The sequence below is a fragment of the Mustela putorius genome, unplaced genomic scaffold (genome assembly GCF_011764305.1).
Source record: "Mustela putorius furo isolate JIRA1106 unplaced genomic scaffold, ASM1176430v1.1 tig00000832_pilon_pilon_pilon, whole genome shotgun sequence".
In the NCBI taxonomy this organism is placed as follows: Eukaryota; Metazoa; Chordata; class Mammalia; order Carnivora; family Mustelidae; genus Mustela; species Mustela putorius.
This window is the reverse complement of record NW_025421491.1, coordinates 8,567,951-8,592,415: the sequence shown is the minus strand read 5'-3', so window position 1 is coordinate 8,592,415 and position 24,465 is coordinate 8,567,951. Positions and strand designations below refer to the sequence as shown.

Sequence of the window (24,465 nt, the reverse complement as noted above, 5' to 3'; positions counted from 1 at the left end):
TACTAGAAATCTTTTGACCCCATGAAGATTCTTATCCCTAAAACTTAAACAAAATTGTCAATATAAATTAAATAATATGAACAATTTTATGTTTATAGAAGAAGTTTTTTTAGACTCTTAATTTTCATGATAAGTGGCTAAATATGTACTATACGTTACAAAAATCCTGATGCAGGGGTGCCTGGGTGGCTCAGTGTGTTAAAGCCTCTGCCTTCAGCTCAGGTAATGATCCCAGGGTCCTAGAATGGAGCCCCGCATCAGACTCTCTGCTCAGCAGGGAACCTGCTTCCTCCACTCTCTCTGCCTGCCTCTCTGCCTACTTGTGATCTCTGTCTGTCAAATAAATAAATAAAACCTTTAAAAAAAAATCCTGTTGCAAAAAGTTTAATTGCACATTAATTAAAATGTGCTTCCTCAGAAAGTCCACTGTGTTAGTCATGTCAATTGAAAACAAGCTTGTCTCTTTTGTCAAGGAAAAAAAGTCCTTCTTCAAATCAAAAAACTGATGGTATTGAACCTCCAGATAACTTCTCTCATGTTTATATTATATTATATTATATTATATTATATATTTATATATTTATATTTATTGCTTTTATATATTAAAAGCAAAAATGTAAATTATAAATGTATAAATATAATCTGAATAAATAATAAGTTTAAACATGAACACATTGTGATGCATGCATATTTAACAATAAGTTTGTGAAGTACTGTATTCCCAATCATTCTGGGTTTACTCACATATTCCTTTTCAGAGCCAGTTCAGCAAAAACATCACGAGGTAAAACAAAGCAACTCACTCCACATAAGTCATATTGATTCAGAATATCTTGCCAGAGAGGGTGATTGATAATTTAAGTTTCCAGATACTTGTGTCTCCAGTAATTATCTTTCAGTAAGTGCTCCAACAATGAAGATGGCTTGTTCACCAGTACCAATAGCAGTATGCTATTAGTGATACGTTTTCAAACTCACTCTGGAGTTGCATTAGGACAGAATGCAAATAAACTCACAGGTACATTGAAAGCAATGAGTTACTTTCTTTATTTGTTCTTGGAATTAGCAGGCAGATGCTACAGCTTTGTTACTGGGAACAACTCCCAGCAGGCAGTATGTATCTTTGGTCCATGCTGAATCCACTAGTTATCTCCATGAGTATTGCTAAACTAAAGGAAGAACATCTGCTGTGCTGGTCATTTAGACAACAGACTTGCCGAACCAATTGTGATCATTCAAATCTTTACTAAACTAACATCCATTAGAATAAAGTTGATTTACTTATGCTTACTGTACAATGATTCTACAAATTATAGAACTTGCACAGGTACCTAACAATCTCTTTACAATTCTAAATTTTTAAATGGGGTTTATTTATTAATATAAAGTTAATAAAAGCCCAATAATTTTCTGTTTAGGAATATGCTGAAATTGACCAAAATCATCAAAAGTAATGCTGCATAAATCCTTAGGGATTGCATTTGCTGATGTTAAGCATCTTTATGATTTTAAGTATGCTAAACAAGTTCTGTGGGGTTGAAGAGGGCTGAATACTGGAAAATATTCCAACTCAAGTAACAAGAAGGCTATGAATTTTGGTGAATTAGCCATTTTAGTAATAGTAAACAAATTGGGATTGCATACCTTATTGTAAAAACGTAAAGAACTAAAGACATCACATGCCCATTAGCAGTCCATCTAAGATCCAGTTGAATGATTCACTAAATTTTCAGATTCTAGGTAATCACCCACCAGAGATGCTGATTTAAGAAGTTAGGGAAGGAGTCCAAGAAATCAGGGAAAAACTCCCAGGAAGAAGAGTGATGCATTTTTGAAACTTAATAATTACGAGATAAGCTATTCTTAATTCAATCCTAAAGAAACGGTGATAAAAAGTTTACTTCATACTGTTCTACCTGCCCACTAAAATCATAGAATAAAAGGTATGTTCATTCTACAGGAAAAAAAAAATACAAACAACATTAACAAGAAATTTCTAATTCTTCTAAAAGCCTACAGGATAGTAGGCTTTTATTTTTTTTTTAAAGATTTCTATTTATTTATTTGACAGAGAGAGATCACAAGTAGACGGAGAGGCAGGCAGAGAGAGGGGGAAGCAGGCTCCCTGCTGAGCAGAGAGCCCGATGCAGGGCTCGATGCAGGGCTCGATCCTAGGACCCTGAGATCATGACCTGAGCCTAAGGCAGAGGCTTAACCCACTGAGCCACCCAGGCGCCCCGGATAGTAGGCTTTTCGTATCTATTGATTTAGTTGATACACACTTTGTACATCAATTGGTTTTGGATGAAAGTCACAGAAGACTACTTACTCACCTACTGTCAGTAGAAACAAGTTATCATGTCACATAACAGAGGATGGAAGCGAAGAAACTTTAGTTTTTAAATTCAGCAACTCAATGATGTCTTTAAGGACTTAGATTCTTTTCAAAGCTTTGTTCTGCTTTCTAAACCTATTGTCTTTATCATGGGCTCTTCTTGTGGATAGGAGAAAGTTACAGCAGCCATAGGCCAAAACCAGACTTGACATAAGGGAGTTTCTGTTACCTTCTTCCTTTGTCCCTTCCTTCCTTTCTTCCTCGCCTCCTCCCCCTCCCCCTTTTCATTTTCCCAGTCATCCTTGGCCGCCTCCTCTTCCTATCATCCCTCCTTTTTCCCTCCCTCCCTGACTCGAGAGTAAACACAACTTCTATACAGATTTGAGGCAGCTATCCCTGATGGCCTTATTGGTTAAAATAAGTCTACAAGTTAAGACAAGTCTATGACTAACTACAACACTGGAGAGGGTAATGAGCCCTGGTAACAGGTTTAAACTCATTAGGGTTTGGTAACTAGAGTTAAGGAGGAGATGACCTTACCTAAGTCCTATGGTAAAGAGTTGAACACCTTTATAAAATTTGGGTTCTACTGAAATGAAGAGGGGTGTAGCTCATGGATATGTCATCAAAGTTTCTTAGTATTTATTAAGCATTTTACCAAACCTTTTATGCAGTTATATACTGTTTTACCCAAGAGCACTATGAAGTGTTAAAAACAGAGTAGATTCCTGCTTTGTTGTGTTCTTTTTTTTTCCTACTTTTCTAAATGGTTAAGACAGATACAGTTAGCAAGTTGGATATTTAAAATTGTTCTCTATTCTTTCTTTTCACTTTATAATATTAAAAAATGTAAAATATAAGGCAAACTTTAGTGAATGTGGGCAATATTCTTTCTTCTTCATTGATCAAATAAGAGAGAAGAGATTTTATGCAACAGGTTTGCCACCAGAACACAGATGTTGTGAAAACCTCTGCGAAACCTAAACCAAAATGGGAAAAGAAAAGATTCATATCAACATTGTCCCCATTGGACATATAGATTTAGGCAAGGCTACCATTACTGGCCATCTGATCTAAAAGTGCAGTGGGATTGACAAAAGAACTATTGAAACACTTGAGAGAGTATTCTGAGACAGGGAAGAGCTCTTTCAATTTTGCCTGGGTCTTGAATAAACTGAAAAGTGAACGTGAGCATGGTATCACCATTGATATCTCCCTGTGGAGATTCAAGACCAGCAAGTACTATGGGACCATCACTGTCACTCCAGGTCACAGAATCCTTATCAAAAACAATTACAGGCACATCTTAGGCTGACTGTACTATCCTGATTACTGCTGCTGGTGTTGGTGAATTTGAAGCAGATCTGCTCCAAGAATGGGCAGACCCATGAGCAAATCATCTGGCTTACACACTGGATGTAAAACATCTAATTGCTGGTGTCAATAAAATGGATTCCACTGAGCCACCCTACAGCCAGAACATATACAAGGAAATCATTACAGAATTCAGTACCTATTTTAAGAAAGTTGGCTACTGCCCCGACATGCTAGAATTTATGCCAGTTTCTGATTGGAATGGTGACAACTTGCTGGAGCCAAGTGCTAACATACCTTGGTTCAAGGAATGGAAAGTCATCTGTAATGATGGCAATGCCAGTGAAATCACACTCCTTACAGCTCTGAATTGCATTTCTGCCACCAACTCATCCAACTAACAAGGCCTTGTGTGGACCCCTCCCGGATGTCTTCAAACTTGGTGGTATAGGTTCTGTCCCTGTAGACTGAGTGGAGACTGGTCTTCTTAAACCTGCATGGTGATCTCCTTTGCTCCAGTCAATGTTACAACTGAAGTAAAGTCTGTTGAAGTGCACCAGTAAGCTTTGAGTGAGGCTCTTCCTGGGCACAATGTGGGCTTCAAGAATGTATCTGTCAAAGATGTTCATTGTAGCAGTGTGGCTGGTGGCAGCAAAAATGACCCACCAAGGGAAACAGCTGGCTTCACAGATCAGGTGATTTTCCTGTACCATCCAGGCCAGATCAGTGCTGGATATGCACCTGTGCTGGATTGATGAACAGCTCCCATTGCTTGCAGGCTTGCTGATTCTAAGGACTAGATAGATTGTCATTTTGGGGAGAAAAAAATGGAAAATGGTCCCAAGTTCTTGAAATCTGGTGATGTTGCCATCGCTGCAAAGGTTCCTGGGTGAGGCTGAATGTGTTGAGAGCTTCTCTAACTATCGCCCTCTGGGCTGTTTTGCTGTTCGTAACATGAGACAGATAGTTGCTGTGGGTGTTACCAAAGCAGTGACCAAGAAGGCAGCTGGAGCTGGCAACATCGCCAAGTCTGTCCAGAAAGCTCAGAAGGTTAATGAATATTATCCCCACTATGTGCCACTCCAGCCTTAATTGGTGGTGGAAGAACAGTCTCAGGACTGTTTGCATCAGTTGGCCATTTCATAGGAAAAGACTGGTTAATGAGAGCAGTGCCCTGTAAAACCTTCAGAAGAAAAGGAGAATGCCTTGTGGACCATTTTGTGGGTGAGGGGGCAGCTTTAAGTTATTAGTTTTTAAAATTGTCACAAAATCTTGATGCCCATTAAAATAAAAGTTTAATGAAGGAAAAAAAAATAAAAAAAAGAAAGAAAAGAAAAGAAAAACCACTAGCTTGGGAGTTTCAGAGTATCTTTAATATTTAAACTTGTACTTGCTTTTTGCTTTTTCCTTTTTGCTTTTTGGACTTTAATAGAGTAGTTGCAGTGTGTGTGTGTGTGTGTGTGTGTTTTAACATCGCTGATTACTGTGCACAGAAGATAAAAACATTAAAAAAAAGATACATTAGTTAAAGTAATCAGGTTTTCTGTTTTTAATATATTTTTTCATGCCTCCAGATCTCCAATTTGTCACAACTTTCCATATGCCACCTATCTCAACAGAAGAAAACCGCTAGTTGGTCAAATTGCTTTTTCCCCTTCCCTAGTGTATCTGCATGCATTTCACACTGCACTGAGCAAGAACGCTAGAAATATGAACTCAAAGGACATCAAGATGTTATGCCTTCTCAGTTGGTATCTGTGATTGGTGGAATATTTACTTAGATGAATACATGTTTGTTCCTGCTCATTAACCATGGTGATTGCAGAAGGAAACTGGAGTCATTTAAAGGTGATAATCAGCCCTGTCATCCATAAAGCATTTTTTGGGGGGGGAAAAAAATAACAAAAAAGCCTTCTATGTCTAGTTTAATGCATACTGTTAGGTCACGTCAATCATGTCTCTTACCATGGGATATTGACATATTTTGTATTTAAAATAGGCATGTACTTAAAATAGGTAAATCCACATAATCATATTATGGAAAATTGGCACAAGAAAAAGACTGAATTCATTTAATTAGACTTGTCTTCAGTTAGGAACAAAGAGAAGCTCTGAAATAGTGTCTTGACCAAATGAAAATGGTAACATTTCGAGTACAGAAAATTCAGATTAGAGATTTTAGGCTTAGAACAGAGGGTCAAATGTCATCAGGGGATATTAACATCTTTCCTGTCCTTGATTTTGGTGTTAAGTCTCATTTTTATGGTCTCCAAATGGCTGCCAGATCTCCAGCCATCACATCAATGTTTCAGGCATGAAGAAAGGAAAGAACACAGAACAAAAGGAATGCATGGACCTGAGTCCTTGGAAGTTTCTCTGGGACTTTTGCCTTCCTATCATGGGCCAAAATACATAGCCTGACAGAAGGAGGTGAGAAACATTTATTGTTATTATTATTATTATTAAATTTCTTAAAGCTGGCCTATTAACACTACAAGTTAAACAGAATTTTGTGGTAAGAAAGAAAAGAGGATATTGGGTCAATTCATCTTGTCAATTCATCAGTATGAAAGAAACTTGCCAGTTTAACTCTCATAAAGAAATGATATAAATGGGTAAGATGAAGTTCAAAATTTAAGGTTTTTTTTTAAGGTGGGGGATGTCTGGGACAGAGCAGAAAAGATTAAGAAATATGTTGAACCTTCCCTTTAGGACCAGTAGAATCCTATTTGTGTTCACAGGTTTCAACGGATATTTCTATTCTGAAAACACTTGGAGTACATACTTGTCACCCTCTCTCTATCATTCATTATCCAAAGGATGTAGATGCCCCAGGCCCAGATGCCCTGTATTTAGTATGCAACATGAGCAAAACCAACTTCTACTTCCCCCATCTGCATCTGTTTCCAACTTCCCTATTCCTCCTCGTTGTGGCACTGTTCTGTCCCTCTGGCTTAAAACTCCAGTTAATGTTGGTTCAGTTTTGTTCTTTATCTCTCATATCCAATTATTTTCCAACTCCCGTGGCTTCTACTCCTGTCTTCTTCAGTTCTTCCTACTGCAGTCTTGACTGAAGTGCTGTAGTGTTACTATTCCACTAATTACTTTCTAAAATTATATTGCAATGTCATATCAATTCTTAAACAGAAAAACATGCAAAGAATTACAATTGCTATTAAAATGGAAAGACCTCACACTGGATTTCAAGCCTCCCAATAATGTTACTCTAAAATATTTTCCAGACTTAATGTGTACTCTTCCTTTATATTGACCTTTATTCCAGCCAAACTTGATTATGTTCCATACATTCCCTTTTTTCCAACATCTGAACTGTTATGAATCCTATACCCCATTGCCTAGTGAACTCTTACTATTGTTTCTACCTGTTGATATTTTATTTACTCAAGTTCCAATTCAGTATTATTTTCTCTATCAAAAGTTTCCCTGCTTTATTCAACAGACTATGGTTCCTCCCTTTGAACCTCCATTGCATTTTAGTTTATACATTTTTTTCCATTTATTTGACTTTTAGTCCAAGTGAATAAGTATCTGTAAGTTCCCTGAACAGGACTGCATTTAACAGAGAAAAAACTATATATCCTTCTTTGGAACAATGTAGAAATGTGGCTTCTCTATATGCCCGGAATACTTTAGTATTGTGAATCAGAATTAAGACATTGTAAACAGAGGGGCACCTGGGTGGCTCAGTTGGTTAAGCGGCTGCCTTCAGCTCAGGTCATGTCCCACGGTCCTGGGATCGAACCCCACATCAGGCTCGCTGCTCAGTGGAGAGCCTGTTTCTCTCCCTCTCCCTCTGCTTGCCACTCTGCCTACTTGTGCTCTCTCTATATAGCTCTCTGCCAAATAAATAAACAAATAAATAAATAAAATCTTAAAAAAAAAAAAAGCCATTGTAAACGGAGCCTAGGGTCTCTACCAGAGTCTAACCTCTGGTTACCACTCTGTGGTGGTAGCCAACGAAAAGAGAGACTTATGCAAATAAGACCAGACAGGAAGGATGGTATTCAGGAAAAAATCTTTGTGTTCAGGCCTCCAAAGCTGTAACGGATATCACTAATTAAAATAAAATTTATTTCATGCAATTATTCTAAGCATTAAATTAAATAATGGATAGGAAATTGTTAAAGGAATATTAATGTGCTTTTTAAAAATTTCAGGTTGGGGGGGTACCTGGGCTGTTCAATCAGCTAAGCATCTGCCTTCAGCTCAGGTCATGATCCAGGGTCCTGGGACAAAGCCCTGCTTTGGGTTCCCTGCTCAGTGTGGAGTCTGCTTCTTCCTCTCTCTTTGCCCCTTCCCCTTCACATGCATTCTCTCTATATATCTCAAATAAATAAATAAAATCTTTAAAAAAATATGGTTGTTAAAATGGATGTAATTTTGTTTTTAGGATCCTGAAATAACATCTCTTGATAAGTGTAAACATAGAATTAAAAAAAATTATATATTCATTCTTGGCTATTTACCCAAAAGTAACAGAAATGCTAATTTGGAGAAGATATATGCAGTCTTAGTTTACTGCAGCATTATCTACAATATCCAATATATGGAAACAATCTAAGTGTCCATCAATAGATAAATGGATAAGAAAAATAGTATACACACACACACACACATATTACATGAAGGAATATTATGCAGCCATAAACATGATGAGATCAGGACATTTGAGGAAACATGGATGGCATTATGCTAAGTGAAAAAGCTCAGACTAAGAAAGACAAATACCATATGAAACCACTCACAAGTGGAATCTAAAACAAAACAAAAATCAATAAGTAAACAAAAGCAGAATCAGACTTATAAATCTAGAGAATAAACTGATGGTTGTTAGAAGGAAGGGGGTTGGTGACTGGGCAAAATGAAAAAAGAAGAAAGGAAGAAACAGGCCTCCAGTTATGGAATGAGTAAGTTGTAGGAATAAAAAACAGATTGTAAGGAATATAGTCATTGATATTGTACTAGCTATGTAATAGGACACTAGCATTGTAGCCACACTATAATGGTAGCTAGACTTGTGGTAAACATAGAATAATGTATCAGCTTATCAAATCACTGAGTTGTACTCTGGAAACAAACATAACCTTGTGTGTCAACTACACTCAGATTTAAAAATAAGTAAATAATGTGTGATTTGAAAAAATAAAAAGCTGTATGTGTCTATATGTGTGTATAAGTAATAGCAATCATTAGAAAATACATTTTGTGGTTATTTCTTCTTCTAACTGGAGGAGAAACCAAGGTATCCTGTCTCTTGTTATTATTCTTTGAGAACAGTGAAGAGTGTACACAGAAAGCACAGAATTTGCCTGAGTGACTGTGGTCTTCACTCACGACTGGGGAATAAATGCTGAAATACAACATTTGAAACTAAAGAAAAGACATTTTTTATACCTCTCATCAACAAAATTAACTTAGATCCTTCTATAGCTGTCCCCCAAAGATACTTATTATGTATGCACATGGGCAATCATTTAAACATTTCCTACTTAATGGAAACCACTACTTGTCCTATCTGTCTAGTAATCCAATTACAATTAAGCTTCTTTTTTTTTTAAAAAGATTTTATTTATTTATTTGACAGAGAGAGAGATCACAAATAGGCAGAGAGACAGACAGAGAGAGAGATGAGGAGAAGCAGGCTCCTTGCTGAGCAGAGAGCCCTATGTGGGACTCGATCCCAGGCCCCTGGGATGACCTGAGCCGAAGGTAGAGGCTTAACCCACAGAGCCACCCAGGTGCCCCACAATTAAGCTTCTATTATTAAAACCATCTGGGGGTAAAGTGTTTCATTATAGAGTTATTTAAACACATAAACACCATATTCATGTATCAAATTCCTACTCAACATTTCCACTCACAGAATACCATTTGAAACTTTGCATGTTCTAAAGTTAATATGACATAATGTTTTACCCTCTGCCTCCCAGTCTTAGTTAATGCAATCCCATCCTCCTAGAAACTCAAGGTCAAAAGCTTTGACTCCTTTCTTATGAAAATTTAAGATACTCACTTAACAATAATTGACCATGTCCTTTCTCTGCTCAAACTTCTAATGGTTTGTCAGCCATCCAGAATATCAGCAAAATTCTACATATCTGTTTGTTCTAATGTCTATGTACCTCCTTAATTTCCCTACTCTCTCTACCCACCCCCTCCATCTCAAGGATTGGTCTTGATTTCCTGGAGCCAGTTATGTCCTAGAACTGCGTGTGAGTGTATAATTATGAGATTTTTATGAATTTAGAAAGCCAGTTATTAAAAATTAAATTACACATACTGGAAAATAAATTCTGTTTAAAATATGAGTAAAATATACCTAAAACTCATCACTAGCAAATTATTGTGCCATATTTTATTATCTATAATCCAGAAGTTATTTATATCTATCGTATCTCTATCTGTATCTGTTTTACCTGTATGGCAGAAATACTATATAGTGGTGTGTTCTTATACATTTCTTTCCAACTCTGAATACAGTGAGTTTGTGCTGATAATTTGAAATTCATCATGGTCAGAATATTTATAACACAGAAAATCAGGAAACATTACAAATGGGCCTCAAGGTTGGGTTTTGGAATATTTAGTTATTTTAACTATTTCAGTTTTCTTCCCCCTCTAAGGTAACTAATAGTGACTAATTTTCCTAGCTCTGGGATATGAAATAAGCAAAAGCCACTCCCCTTGAGAACAAACAGAAGCTATTCATGCAAAGCTTGCTGTAACAAGGGAGTCAGACACCATCATTTGCATTTTGCTGAGACTTCCCTTTCATCACAGGCACTAGAGTGAGGAACCTTTACAGTTACAACAGGGAAGGCTCCAGGTATGTTCTGATTGGAAGTTGTTGTTGGAACAGGGAAGCAGGAGGCAAGCTAACTAGAAGCAGGCCATCTCTTGTGATTGGTTTAGAGAGCATATTGAGATTTCTCTATTTGGTCCTAAGTTAGAATGGTGATAGTCATTGATCAATTGTGACTTTTGGGGGCTGATTGTTTGACAGCTTATGGTTTGGCTTCCTAAACTGGTTACTTAGTATGTGTGGGTCTAAGTTCTACTGTGGTATGTTGTCTGGCAATTTTTTGTGTGTCCTGTCTCTCAAAGGACACTGCCTCTGAACTGATTTATGGCTGTTTTAATCAAACGCTTCAACAATCAGAACATTACATATCAGGGATACCTTAAACTAAACACCCAGACTTTAAGCTGGATAAAAGTCAAAAACTTATTATTTTGGTGTTAATGAAAAGTGAGTTATAGAAAAAAAAAAAGTGATTTGGTGAAATCTGTGCATTGCTTCGAAGACACCCTTCTCCAGGTCACCTGAATATAGCCTTTCATTGTCAGGAACTATTTTACACCTGCATTGGTTACATCCAGGACAGGACACTGAGGTATCTGATTTAAACTTGTCATTCTTGTCTTTTATAACTCTACATAAATAGGTCTAGGTTTCTCATTCTCTTTTGGCCTACCTATGTTTTCCTGGTTCTTTCACTGAACGAATTAAGTAAAATCTTTAATGATTGTTCATTTTTATATCTATATGAGAGTCACAATTTTTTTCCTTTACTAAAATTTTATTTTAACAAAATTTTTGGTTTTATATGAAAAAACTGCATTTGTTTCAGATTAAGTGAAGTAAGAAATACATAATAAAAAGTGAGTTTATATACACTAAGTATTCAGTGTGTCAAACAAGCCAGGTCATTTAGAATTATTAGCCCTTGTGGTGGTAAAATATTGGCCAGTTGCACTTAACTCTGGTAAAAGCATTGTTTAAGGCTTAGCCCTAGACTAGGTGCCCTGAATTTTAACCTTGGATTTATTTCCTGAAATTAATCCTGGAACTCTAAAAAAAAAAAAAAAAAAGTGCCCATAATCACAAACCACACATCACATTATGACAATCTCCATCCATAAATTATTCAAGTGATGATTTAAAATTGCTTCTAAATGGTCTGGCATGAATACTAGAAAGAGGTTCCTTTAGTTCAATTTAATTTTACTATTTTACAATGTCACTTCCAGAAATATAGAGGTGTTTATAAACAAAAGGCCAAAAATTTTCATATATAACACTTCAGCACAGTGTTTAACCTCAACCAACATAGTCATTCTAAAAGTTAATTTTCAACCATCATTGGTAATGATGATTTATTGTGCTTTTTTACTAAATTGAATGTTTCCTTATTACCCATTATACTGACTTTTTAAAATCTTTTTTTTAATGTTAATATGAACTATTTACTGTTCAGTGGGCTTTTTCTTTGAGAAGATGAATGAACTCAATTGAACAAGTTGTGGGTAAATAAAGAGTTCATCTGTGAAGGTAAGAAATTTTGTATCCTGCTGTGTGTCTCTAAAGAAATAAGGAATTGCAAGCAGTGAAAAAAAGAAAAAAATGGACCTCTTCTAAAATATTTTCTTCATATTCCTTTCAAATAAAGGAATGTTTTATACCCCATGAGGCTCTTCTGTATAATTTTGTAGAGATTTATTTTATTAGCAATGGATAAATGAGGAGAAAAAGAAAAAGAACACTTCATTTCAAGAATAAGCCTGAGTGGGCATTTGGAATGCCTCCCAAAATAGTAAGGTCTTTAGCAAAACGTTACATGGTTTTCTAAATTTCTGTACTTAGTACCCTAAGGATTTGTGATTTATTTTGTAACTTTACAGATGCAGACATATAAATAAGAACAACAGATTTGTTAATCCTTTCCTAAAATTATCCATCATTTTGTGTAAAATTACTAAAGCATAAACAAGGTAATTAAAACCAAGGAATTAGTAAAAAAAAATCATTAATAAAATTACAAAGTAAATACATTACAAACATACAAATAATTGCCTTATTAACTTGCTCCTATAATTAAAACAAATTGTTTACTTAAAAATTATTATTATTGCTCACTATGATTTGAGAATTTAAGAAATTTATTCCCCATATATGGCTAAAACATATAAAAGACAAAGTATACAAAAGGACGATGGCCAGATCATATGAAAAATAGATTTCTGACTTGCAACAACCATGCCAGAAAAATCACCCACTGTCTATAAGAAACTAGTGTTCTATCTATAAGAAAAACTTATCTGAAGTCAGAGCACTATCTCTAATAACAATTCAAGAAGCCAAACAAAAACCTCTGTAATAAATGACCCCAAAGAGCCAGAACTCTTAACTTTCCTAATGCTGGTCCCTATCTCCTACTTACGATCAACCAGTGAAAGCCAACCATACACCACTAACCAATCACACAGGATGCCCACTTCTAGTGAGCCCGCCTCCTGCTGCTCCATGACTTGAGTTTCAACCAGGGCATGTCTGGAGCTTTCTTTTCTTCTACTATGAATTTCTCTGCCTGGTTTTAAGTTTTTGCCGAAAATTAAATGATGGTGGATGACTTCCTTGCTACAGCAAGCTCTGAATAAATAACGTTGCTCTAATTTGGTTGGTCATTATTCATTTCTGCACATATTTTAGTTCTACTTGAAAGAATCATCCAAAATTAAACAATAGACTTATATGGAAGAAAGGGAAGACAGAGATCCACTCTAGGCTTATGCAAAACCTGTGAAATTGAATTTACTAAAATTTTTATTTTATTTTATTATTTTTTTAAATTTATTCATTTGACAGATAAAGATCACAAGTAGGCAGAGAGGCAGGCAGAGAGAGAGGAAGGGAAGCAGGCTCTACTGAGCAGAGAGCCTGAAACAGGGCTTGATGCCAGGACCCTGAGATCATGACCTGAGCCGAAGGCAGAGGCCTTAACCCACTGAGCCACCCAAGCACCCCTGAATTTACTAAAAATTTTAAAGTATATTCCCAGAGGGGAATGAGTTAAAAGAATATAATACTAATTATCAAGTATATAAATGATGTTCCACTTGTGAAATCAAAATTGTAAGTGCTTCACTCTATTTTATTTACAAAACAACCTTTTCAGAGAGTGCTTATTATCATCTCCATTTTAAAGATGAAGGAGCTAAGGAACTTGAAAGGTTAACTTAACTTGACTAAAATCTGAACCCTATCAGTCTGAAATTTATCAGGTAACAGAGCCAGAATTTATACTGGGGAAATCTGAGGTGTAGTCTGGACATTTAACCAATGCTCTTTTTTCACAAAACATAGAAACTACAATGAGCTACAAATTACATTATTGCTTATTTGCAAAACTTTAGTTTGAAATATGCAGAATTTCTACAATACTTCTGTAAAATCAGTTTTTTTTTTAAGATTTTATTTATTTTATTGACAGAGATCACAAGTAGGCAGAGAGGCAGGTAGAGAGAGAGCAGAGAGCCCAATGTGGGGCTCGATCCCAGGACCCTGAGATCATGACCTGAGCTGAAAGCAGAGGCTTTAACCCACTGAGCCACCCAGGTGCCCCTGTAAAATCAGTCTTTAATTAATCATTATCTTTCTGTTTACATACATTAATAAAAATGTGACCCTTCAAGGTCAAGTTTTTAGAATTTCAAACAATATCTATTGGCTTAAAAACTTTAAGTTGAAGCAACTTCCATTTATGTAACAAATGTACAGAGGTTATACTTTACATCTTCAAAAACTATGAAATGTACATAAGTGTCATAATGCCTTTATAGTAATTAAATATTGCAAAATTAAAAAAATAAATATTGCAAAATAGAGTGAAGTAAGTCAAGCACAGAGAATCAATTACCATATGGTTTCACTTACTTGTGGAACATAAGGAGTAACATGGAGGACATTAGGAGAAGGAGAGGAAAAGTGAATTGGGGGAAATCAGAGGGGAAGATGAACCATGAGAGACTGGGGACCCTGAGAAACAAACTGAGGGTTTTGGAGGGCATGAGGGTGGGGAATGGGTGAGCCTGGCGATGGGTATTAAGAAGGGCATGTCTTGCATGGAGCATTGGGTGTGGTGCATAAACAATGAATCTTGGAACACGGAAAACATTAAATTAAATTTAAAAAGATAAATATTGCAAAATAAATTTTATCACTCCACAACTTCTAAAATCACAAAAAAATTATTTTCTGTATATTTATATATGTCGATCACCTCCAACTATCAAAAATTAACTTAGAATAGCTTATTTTTTTTAATTACTCTCTAATCCTTAAGACCAGATAAAAAGTGGTAGGGCAACAGCACAGGAGTGAAGTGGACAGACCGGGGTCATATTAAGGAGTTAGAATCTGAAGGCCTGGATCTAACAGGAAGATTAGAAATCTAAATATCCCAACAGAGGCTCCTTAGCAAGTGATTCAGAGGTAAGAAGAGAAGGTCAGAAATGCTGACTTGAGGATGTTGACCATAACCCACATTTTTTTTTTTAATTTTTTATTTTTGATAAACATATATTTTTATCCCCAGGGGTACAGGTCTGTGAATCACCAGGTTTACACACTTCACAGCACTCACCAAATCACATACCCTCCCCAATGTCCATAATCCCACCCCCTTCTCCCAAACCCCCTGCCCCCGGCAACCCTCAGTTTGTTTTGTGAGATTAAGAGTCACTTATGGTTTGTCTCCCTCCCAATCCCATCTTGTTTCATTTATTCTTCTTCTACCCACTTAAGCCTCCATGTTGTATCACCACTTCCTCATATCAGGGAGATCATATGATAGTTGTCTTTCTCTGCTTGACTTATTTCGCTAAGCATGATACGCTCTAGTTCCATCCACGTTGTTGCAAATGGCAAGATTTCATTTCTTTTGATGGCTGCATAGTATTCCATTGTGTATATATACCACATCTTCTTGATCCATTCATCTGTTGATGGACATCTAGGTTCTTTCCATAGTTTGGCTATTGTGGACATTGCTGCTATAAACATTCGGGTGCATGTGCCCCTTTGGATCACTACATTTGTATCTTTAGGGTAAATACCCAATAGTGCAATTGCTGGGTCATAGGGCAGTTCTATTTTCAACATTTTGAGGAACCTCCATGCTGTTTTCCAGAGTGGCTGCACCAGCTTGCATTCCCACCAACAGTGTAGGAGGGTTCCCCTTTCTCCGCATCCTCGCCAGCATCTGTCATTTCCTGACTTGTTGACTTTAGCCATTCTGACTGGTGTGAGGTGATATCTCATTGTGGTTTTGATTTGTATTTCCCTGATGCCGAGTGATATGGAGCACTTTTTCATGTGTCTGTTCGCCATCTGGATGTCTTCTTTGCAGAAATGTCTGTTCATGTCCTCTGCCCATTTCTTGATTGGATTATTTATTCTTTGGGTGTTGAGTTTGCTAAGTTCTTTATAGATTCTGGACACTAGTCCTTTATCTGATATGTCATTTGCAAATATCTTCTCCCATTCTGTCAGTTGTCTTTTGATTTTGTTAACTGTTTCCTTTGCAAAGCAAAAGCTTTTGATCTTGATGAAATCCCAGTAGTTCATTTTTTCCCTTGCTTCCCTTGCCTTTTGCGTTGTTCCTAGGAAGATGTTGCTGCGGCAGAGGTCGAAGAGGTTGCTGCCCGTGTTCTCCTCAAGGATTTTGATGGATTCCTTTCGTACATTGAGGTCCTTCATCCATTTTGAGTCTATTTTTGTGTGTGGTGTAAGGGAATGGTCCAATTTCATTTTTCTGCATGTGGCTGTCCAATTTTCCCAGCACCATTTATTGAAAAGGCTGTCTTTTTTCCATTGGACATTCTTTCCTGCTTTGTCGAAGATGAGTTGACCATAGATTTGATGGTCTATTTCTGGGCTCTCTATTCTGTTCCATTGATCTATGGGTCTGTTTTTGTGCCAGTACCATGCTGTCTTGATGATGACAGCTTTGTAATAGAGCCTGAAGTCCGGAATTGTGATGCCACCAACGTTGGCTTTCTTTTTCAATATCCCTTTGGCTATTCGAGGTCTTTTCTGGTTCCATATAAATTTTAGCATTATTTGTTCCATTTCTTTGAAAAAGATGGATGGTACTTTGATAGGAATTGCATTAAATGTGTAGATTGCTTTAGGTAGCATAGACATTTTCACAATATTTATTCTTCCAATCCAGGAGCATGGAACATTTTTCCATTTCTTTGTGTCTTCCTCAATTTCTTTCATGAGTACTTTATAGTTTTCTGAGTATAGATTCTGTGTCTCTTTGGTTAGGTTTATTCCTAGGTATCTTATGGTTTTGGGTGCAATTGTAAATGGGATTGACTCCTTAATATCTCTTTCTTCTGTCTTGCTGTTGGTGTAGAGAAATGCAACTGATTTCTGTGCATTGATTTTATATCCTGACACTTTACTGAATTCCTGTATAAGTTCTAGCAGTTTTGGAGTGGAGTCTTTTGGGTTTTCCACATATAGTATCATATCATCTGCGAAGAGTGATAATTTGACTTCTTCTTTGCCGATTTGGATGCCTTTAATTTCCTTTTGTTGTCTGATTGCTGAGGCTAGGACCTCTAGTACGATGTTGAATAGCAGTGGTGATAATGGACATCCCTGCCGTGTTCCTGACCTTAGCGGAAAAGCTTTCAGTTTTTCTCCATTGAGAATGATATTTGCGGTGGGTTTTTCATAGATGGCTTTGATGATATTGAGGTATGTGCCCTCTATCCCTACACTTTGAAGAGTTTTGATCAGGAAGGGATGTTGTACTTTGTCAAATGCTTTTTCAGCATCTATTGAGAGTATCATATGGTTCTTGTTCTTTCTTTTATTGATGTGTTGTATCACATTGACTGATTTGCGGATGTTGAACCAACCTTGCAGCCCTGGAATAAATCCCACTTGGTCGTGGTGAATAATCCTTTTAATGTACTGTTGAATCCTATTGGCTAGTATTTTGTTGAGTATTTTCGCATCTGTGTTCATCAAGGATATCGGTCTATAGCTCTCTTTTTTGGTGGGATCCTTGTCTGGTTTTGGGATCAAGGTGATGCTGGCCTCATAAAATGAGTTTGGAAGTTTTCCTTCCATTTCTATTTTTTGGAACAGTTTCAGGAGAATAGGAATTAGTTCTTCTTTAAATGTTTGGTAGAATTCCCCCGGGAAGCCGTCTGGCCCTGGGCTTTTGTTTGTTTGGAGATTTTTAATGACTGTTTCAATCTCCTTACTGGTTATGGGTCTGTTCAGGCTTTCTATTTCTTCCTGGCTCAGTTGTGGTAGTTTATATGTTTCTAGGAATGCATCCATTTCTTCCAGATTGTCAAATTTATTGCCGTAGAGTTGCTTATAGTATGTTCTTATAATAGTTTGTATTTCTTTGGTGTTAGTTGTGATCTCTCCTCTTTCATTCATGATTTTATTTATTTGGGTCCTTTCTCTTTTCTTTTTGATAAGTCGGTCCAGGGGTTTATCAATTTTATTAATTCTTTCAAAGAACCAGCTCCTAGCTTCGTTGATTTGTTCTATTGTTTTTTTGGTTTCTATTTCATTGATTTCTGCTCTGATCTTTATGATTTCTCTTCTCCTGCTGGGCTTAGGGTTTCTTTCTTGTTCTTTCTCCAGCTCCTTTAGGTGTAGGGTTAGGTTGTGTACCTGAGACCTTTCTTGTTTCTTGAGAAAGGCTTGTAGCGCTATATATTTTCCTCTCAGGACTGCCTTTGTTGTGTCCCACAGATTTTGAACCGTTGTATTTTCATTATCATTTGTTTCCATGATTTTTTTCAATTCTTCTTTAATTTCCCGGTTGACCCATTCATTCTTTAGAAGGATACTGTTTAGTCTCCATGTATTTGGGTTCTTTCCAAACTTCCTTTTGTGGTTGAGTTCTAGCTTTAGAGCATTGTGGTCTGAAAATATGCAGGGAATGATCCCAATCTTTTGATACCGGTTGAGTCCTGATTTAGGACCGAGGATGTGATCTATTCTGGAGAATGTTCCATGTGCACTAGAGAAGAATGTGTATTCTGTTGCTTTGGGATGAAATATTCTGAATATATCTGTGATGTCCATCTGGTCCAGTGTGTCATTTAAGGCCTTTATTTCCTTGCTGATCTTTTGCTTGGATGACCTGTCCATTTCAGTGAGGGGAGTGTTAAAGTCCCCTACTATTATTGTATTATTGTTGATGTGTTTCTTTGATTTTGTTATTTATTGGTTTATATAGTTGGCTGCTCCCACATTGGGGGCATAGATATTTAAAATGTTTAAATCTTCTTGTTGGACAGACCCTTTGAGTATGATATAGTGTCCTTCCTCATCTCTTATTATAGTCTTTGGCTTAAAATCTAATTGATCTGATATAAGGATTGCCACTCCTGCTTTCTTCTGATGTCCATTAGCATGGTAAATTCTTTTCCACCCCCTCACTTTAAATCTGGAGGTGTCTTCGGGCTTAAAATGTGTTTCTTGGAGGCAACATATAGATGGGTTTTGTTTTTTTATCCATTCTGATACCCTGTGTCTTTTGACAGGGGCATTTAGCCCATTCACATTCAGGGTAACTATTGAGAGATATGAATTTAGTGCCATTGTATTGCCTGTAAGGTGACTGTTACTGTATATGGTCTCTGTTCCTTTCTGATCTACCACTTGTAGGCTCTCTCTTTGCTTAGAGGACCCCTTTCAATATTTCCTGTAGAGCTGGTTTGGTATTTGCAAATTCTTTCAGTTGTTGTTTGTCCTGGAAGCTTTTAATCTCTCCTTCTATTTTCAATGATAGCCTAGCTGGATATAGTATTCTTGGCTGCATGTTTTTCTCGTTTAGTGCTCTGAAAATATCATGCCAGCTCTTTCTGGCCTGCCAGGTCTCTGTGGATAATTCAGCTGCCAATCTAATATTTTTACCATTGTATGTTACAGACTTCTTTTCCCGGGCTGCTTTCAGGATTTTCTCTTTGTCATTGAGACTTGTAAATTTTACTATTAGGTGACGGGGTGTGGGCCTATTCTTATTGATTTTGAGGGGCATTCTCTGAACCTCCTGTATTTTGATGCTCGTTCCCTTTGCCATATTGGGGAAATTCTCCCCAATAATTCTCTCCAGTATACCTTCTGCTCCCCTCTCACTTTCTTCTTCTTCTGGAATCCCAATTATTCTAATGTTGTTTCGTCTTATGGTGTCACTTATCTCTCGAATTCTCCCCTCGTGGTCCAGTAGCTGTTTGTCCCTCTTTTGCTCAGCTTCTTTATTCTCTGTCATTTGGTCTTCTATATCACTAATTCTTTCTTCTGCCTCATTTATCCTAGCAGTGAGAGCCTCCATTTTTGATTGCACCTCATTAATAGCTTTTTTGATTTCACCTTGGTTAGATTTTAGTTCTTTTATTTCTCCAGAAAGGGCTTTTATATCTCTCGAGAGGGTTTCTCTAATATCTTCCATGCCTTTTTCGAGCCCGGCTAGAACCTTGAGAATTGTCATTCTGAACTCTAGATCTGACATATTACCGATGTCTGTATTGATTAGGTCCCTAGCCTTCGGTACTGCCTCTTGTTCTTTTTTTTTGTGTTGAATTTTTACGTCTTGTCATTTTGTCCAGATAAGACTAAATGAAGGGGCAAGTAAAATACTAAAAGGGTGGCAACAACCCCAGGAAAATATGCTTTAACCAAATTAGAAGAGATCCAAAATCGTGAGTGGGGAGAAAGGGGATAAAAAGAGGTTCAAAAAGGAAGAAAAAAAAAAAAAAAAAAAAAGAAAAAAAAAAAAAAAAAAAAAAAAAAAAAAAAAGAAAAGAAAAGAATTTTTAAAAAAAGAATACACCTAAGAAAAATGTAAAAAAGAAAAAAATATATATATTAGATAAACTAGTATAAAATCGTTAAAAAAGAAAAAAAGGTAACAGTTAAAAAAAATTTTTTACCCGAAGGCGAGAAAAAAAAAAAAATGAAAAAGAAAAAATTAAATTAACTGCAAGACTAAAAAAAATCACAGGAAAAAAGCCATGAGTTCCGTGCTTGGCTTTCTCCTCCTCTGGAATTCTGCTGCTCTCCTTGGTATTGAAACCGCACTCCTTGGTAGGTGAACTTGGTCTTGGCTGGATTTCTTGTTGATCTTCTGGGGGAGGGGCCTGTTGTAGTGATTCTCAAGTGTCTTTGCCCCAGGCGGAATTACACCGCCCTTACCCGGGGCCGGGGTGAGTAATCCGCTCGGGTTTGCTTTCAGGAGCTTTTGTTCCCTGAGCGCTTTCCGTAGAGTTCCAGAGGACGGGAATACAAATGGCGGCCTCCTGGTCTCCGGCCCGGAGGAGCCGAGAGCCCAGGGCCCCACTCCTCAGTGCGCGCTCAGAGAACCGCGCCCAGTTACTCCCGTCTGCCTGACCTCCGGCCGCGCTCCGAGCTCACCGAGCCTGCGACCGGTTCAAGGTAACACGGAGCTGTGAGCTTACTGTCGGCTCTGTCTCTGTAGCCGGCTTTCCCGTTCCAATACCCGCAAGCTCTGCGACACTCAGACACCCCCGATCCTTCTGTGACCCTGCGGGACCTGAGGCCACGCTGACCCCGCGTGGGCTTCGCCCCGGTTTAGCCTCTGGAGTGATGTCCCTCAGCGGAACAGACTTTTAAAAGTCCTGATTTTGTGCACGGTTGCTCCGCCGCTTGCCGGGAGCCGGCCCCTCCCCCCGGGGTCTGTCTTCCCGTCGCTTTGGATTCACTTCTCCGCCGGTCCTACCTTTCAGAAAGTGGTTGATTTTCTGTTTCCAGAATTGCTGTTCTTCTTCTCTTCGATCTGCCGATGGATTTTCAGGTGTTTGCAATCTTTAGATAAGCTATCTAGCTGATCTCCGGCTAGCTGAAGCAGTCTCAGCTTGCTACTTCTCCGCCATCTTGACTCCTCCCCCCATAACCCACATTTTTATGCTACTCTGGATTTTTACAACTTTGGTAGGGGGAAGGTTTAATTTCTAAGATTTTGAAATAAGCAGACATGTACAAATAACATTTTCTTTTTAATTTTTATTTTTTTGCTTTGTACCATGTACTCTGCTAGGTGGTTTTTTAGGGGAAAAAATATATATATATGTGTGTGTGTGTGTGTGTGTGCGCGCGCTAAATTACTGTATCCCTGCTAATAAGCCCAGCCAATAGTAGCCCCATTTTATAGATGAAGAAACTTAACTCAAAGAACTTGAGTTATGTAAGCAGGAGGTTTCTGGGTAGTAAGTTGCGAAACTAGGGTTTGAGAAACAAGATTCTATAACTCCTCAATCGAGAGTACTTTCTGGAATACTGCTGCTTCTTCTTGAAACCTGGAGATGGAATCAAGGTAGCTAGAGTTTATGCAAGGTGAGTAAAGTGCCAGGATTGTGGGCAAATTGATATTTAGATTTTTCTGTCTCATAGACTTTTTTATTTTATTTAACCTTGTTCTTTTCCTGGACAGAACATTCCTAGGAGGGAGTTAGGCAAATTAATTTGTTGTTTTACACATGTGGAGAACCAGGCTCCCATAATCATTTTGGAGCAATGCTTCTATGTTCAGGAACAAGCTATGAGTATGTTGTGGGTGAGGGAGGGTGGCCAAGCTGGCATCTGGGTGGCTTTGAGAAAAGTCACACACTGATGGTCATTCACTGTCAAAAACACTTATGGAGGTGACCCAAATCCATTCATACTTTATAAATTAGTTCAGGGGCACCTGGGTGGCTCAGTGGGTTAAAGCTTCTGCCTTCTGCTTGGGTCATGATCCTAGGGTCCTGGGATAGAGCCCCACATTCGGCTGTCTGCTCCGCATGGAGCCTGCTTCCTCTTCTCTCTCTCTCTCTCTCTCTGCCTGCCTCTCTGCCTACTTGTGATCTCTGTCTGTAAAATACTTTTTAAAATTTAATAAATCAGTCAACTCAGATACTATAACAAAATCCTAGAGACATGGTGGCTTTCTCACAGTTCTGGAGGTCAGAAGTTTATCAAGGGGGCAGCATCATTGAGTTCTGGTGACAGCTCTTTTCCTGGCTTGCAAATGGTCACCTTCTCACTGAGTACTCTTATAGCAGAGACAGAGAGACAGCGAAAGACAGATGTAGAGAAAGACAGACAGAGAGAGAGCGAGAGAATGAGCAAACTCCCTGGTGTCTCTTCTTACAAATTCCCATGATGGAGGCTCCACCTTCTTGATCTTATCTAACCCTATTACCTCCCAAAGACTCCACCTCCAAATATAATGATATTGTGTTTAAGGCCTCAAAATATAAATGTGGGGGCATTCAAAACAGACCTCTAAAGCTTCAGGATCTGTTTCTATATTCTAATCTACTCAAAATGGATAAAAGACCTCAATGTGAGGAATCCATCAGAATCCTAGAGGAGAACACAAGCAGTAACCTCTTCAATATCAGCCACAGCAACTTCTTTCAAGACATGTCTCCAAAGGCAAAGGAAACAAAAGCAAAAGTGAATTTTTGGGACTTCATCAAGATCAAAAGCTTCTGCACAGCAAAGGAAACAGTCAGCAAATCAAAGAGGCAACCCACGGAATGGGAGAAGATATTTGCACATGACAGTACAGACAGAAGGCTGATATCCAGGATCTATAAAGAACTTCTCAAACTCAATACACACAAAACAGATAATCATGTCAAAAAATGGGCAGAAGACATGAACAGACACTTCTCCAATGAAGACATATAAATGGCTTTCAGACACATGAAAAAAAATGTTCATCATCACTAGCCTTCAGGGTGATTTAAATCAAAACCACATTGAGATACCAACTTACACCAGTTAGAATGGCCAAAATTAACAAGACAGTAAACAACATGTGTTGGAGAGGATGTAGAGAAAGGGGAACCCTCTTACACTGTTAGTGGGAATGCAAGTTGGTGCAGCCACTTTGGAAAACAGTAGGGAGATTCCTTAAGAAATTAAAAATAGAGCTTCCCTATGACCCTGCAATTGCATTATTGGGTATTTACCCCAAAGATACAAATGTAGTGAAAAGGAGGGCCATCTGTAGTTCATAGCAGCAATGGCCATGGTTGCCAAACTGTGAAAAGAACCAAGATGCCTTTCAATGGACAAATGGATAAGGAAGATGTGGTCCATATAAAACTATGGAGTATTATGCGTCCATCAGAAGGGATGAATACCCAACTTTTGTATCAACGTTGATGGGACTGGAAGAGATTATGCTGAGTGAAATAAGTCAAGCAGAGAGAACCGATTATCATATGGTTTCGCTTATTTGTGGAGCATAAGAAATAACATGGAGAACATAGGGAGATGGAGAAGAGAAGGGAGTTGAAGGAAATTGGAAGGGGAGGTGAACCATGAGAGACTATGGACTCTGAAAAACAATCTGAGGGTCGGTGGTGGGAAGGTGGGTGAGCCTGGAGGTGGGTATTATGGAGGGCATGTATTGTATGGAGCACTGGGTGTGGTGCATAAACAATGAATTCTGGTACACTGAAATGAAATTTAAAAATAAAAATAAATAAATAAAAAGAATAATCAACTGTAAAGGTAGGGATTTAGAAATAACTTATAGGGTGCCTGGGTGGATCAGTGGGTTAAGCTGCCTCCTTTGGCTCAGGTCATGATCTCAGGGTCCTGGGATTGAGTCTCACCTTGGGCTCCCTGCTCAGCAGGGAGCCTACTTTCCTCTCTCTCTTTCTCTCTGCCTGCCTCTCTGCATACTTATGATCTCGCTCTGTCAAATAAATAAATAAAAACTTTAAAAAAAAAGAAATAACTTATAAATTCCATGAGGTGAATTTCCTCAAGTGTATTCTCAATCACATTAAAATAACTACAAAATACATCTCAAACTTGACTGACCAAAGAAATTCCTAGTCATTGTAGATCTTGTCTCCTTTTCTCCTGAGGATTCACTATTGTTTTGGGAAACCTCAACTTAATTTTTGTTTTGATTTTTCCTCATGACTTTTATTACTTTCTTCTGATAACATCA

The 24,465-nt window shown here is 37.8% G+C and overlaps 1 pseudogene; it reads left to right on the top strand.

Annotated features, from left to right (window-relative positions):
• The first annotated feature begins 3,325 nt into the window (after nt 1-3,325).
• LOC101685107 lies at nt 3,326-4,741 on the top strand (annotated as a pseudogene).
• The last annotated feature ends 19,724 nt before the right edge of the window (nt 4,742-24,465 follow it).